The following is a 2035-nucleotide window of genomic DNA, read 5'->3' on the forward strand; positions in this document are numbered from 1 at the left end:
TCATATTCCACATGTAAAGGATGAACTTTATTTAAGTTTCACATGCATACACATGAATCTGAAAAAAAAAAAATCATAAGCATACCAATACGAATAGGTATGCACCATCCACACCACCAATCATGGCTCCAAAAATCATAGCAACAATTACTGGCCTTCACTTTTAACATCCCATCTAAGAAGCAAAATATCCCATGACAAAATCATTTCCCTGAACATACATGCACAAAATGTGCTCATAGTATTTTGTATAAACTCAGTTCACATCGAAATTTCATAAATGAACAAATCGGATACCTTGAAATAGTATTACATTTAAGTCCATTTATAAAGCAGAAATTTCCTTGTGTCTGGTCAGGTCAAGGAAGGCCATGTGGTCAGCGGCAGCGGTGAGACGAAACTTCTCCGCTCCACCAACAGGAAGTTTTACATTCTCCACATGAATAATAGTTTCCCTGGCTATCCACAGGAGAGGCCGTGAAGGTGTGCTTCTCATGGATGGCCTCAGCACTCCTCTTCTTCGAAAGGGACTTTGTTGATACAGAATGGAGTGAGAAAAATGCACACCCGCCAGCCACGGGTCGTCGTGGATGCTATCTGTTATGTCTACTTTATTGATACTTTTTTTCTTCGCAAATGAGTTCATATGGGTCAAGCAAAACGTATTTAATCATTACTAAAAATTTCTTATACAAGATATTAGTTATTTAAAGACTTATGTATAAAGGACTTTATTTATTTACATTGCGCCCCTCGTTTCGCCTATTTTTAGTCTATGCGATGGTGAAGCCCTCTTGTGTTGGACGAAATAACTACATCAGAGTAAGCAGTTAGCCTTTTCTTCACCTAAATTTGGTGCTTTCCAGTCTTTCTTTTATAGAGTCTTTGGCCACAATGGAACAGAGTAGTGCTGCCAGGCGTATGACAGAGTCAAAACATGCGCCATCGTGTGAAAACCAACGATACATTGAAACTCCTGTTGGACTAAGAAAACTAACAGATGATATTATGGATAAGGATTTTTCTGGATTCAGGGACGAACAAGGTAATATGAGGTCAATCAACATAGGAAGGGAATTAAGGTATATGAAGGACGTGATGTCGAGTCTAATGGACAAACAGAACCGACTGACAACGGAAAACACAGAGCTGAAGTTGAGATTGGTAGAATGTGAGAAGGTCAGTTGCAATCAATCAGGGATTAAAACAAGAGATAAAAGAAATAAAGAAGCAAAATGACGTACTAACGGCCGCCTGTCAAGACTACGAAAATTCCTTAAGGAACTTACAGGTTAAAGTGCAGGATGGGATTGTGGACAGGGTAGAAGGTGGATTGGGTGAAAACAAGCTGAAGGAACTACGAAATGAATGGAAGCAGGAACAGAAAGACGTAAAAATAGGAAACAAATACAGGAAAACACGAAAATCGCTGTAATTGAAGTCATTAAAGAAAAAGAAGACCTGGTGCGGGATACAGTGGACAAGAAGAAAAAGCTTCGTGATTTTGGGATGAAGAAAAGAAAAATCCAAATAAATTCACGAGAAAAACGTGAAGAGAGGTAATTGGCCAAAACTGTTATCAAACAAGTACAAGACAGCACACAGGAACTAGACCAGGAAATGGAAGAAGTGATCAGGCTAGGAGGATACAGTGAAGGGGGTAGGAGACCAATGAAAGTGAGAATGAGATCCCAAGTGGCAGTAGATGAAATTATAGCTAGGAAAGGGAAGCTGGCCGATGATACTGAACACAAGGATATATGGATAAAAAAAGATATGAACCTAGAGGAGAGTGAAAAGGAGAAGGTGCTAAGAAGTGAAGCTAAGGAAAGAAACATTTTTTACTGGAGGGTTCTGGATATGAGACTAAAGAAGCGGTACCTACAGAAGAAAGAGGAGGCCGTGGAGGAGGCAAGAAATTAAGAGTGACTTATACTTTTATAGATGGGTTGTTATCAAGCATGTTGGAGGTTAGGGATTATTTGAAAGAGAAAAAGCCGGATGTAATGTGCATCTTTGAAACAAAACTAAGAGA

This window comes from Portunus trituberculatus, chromosome 14 (assembly GCF_017591435.1).
Source record: "Portunus trituberculatus isolate SZX2019 chromosome 14, ASM1759143v1, whole genome shotgun sequence".
NCBI classification, from domain to species: domain Eukaryota; kingdom Metazoa; phylum Arthropoda; class Malacostraca; order Decapoda; family Portunidae; genus Portunus; species Portunus trituberculatus.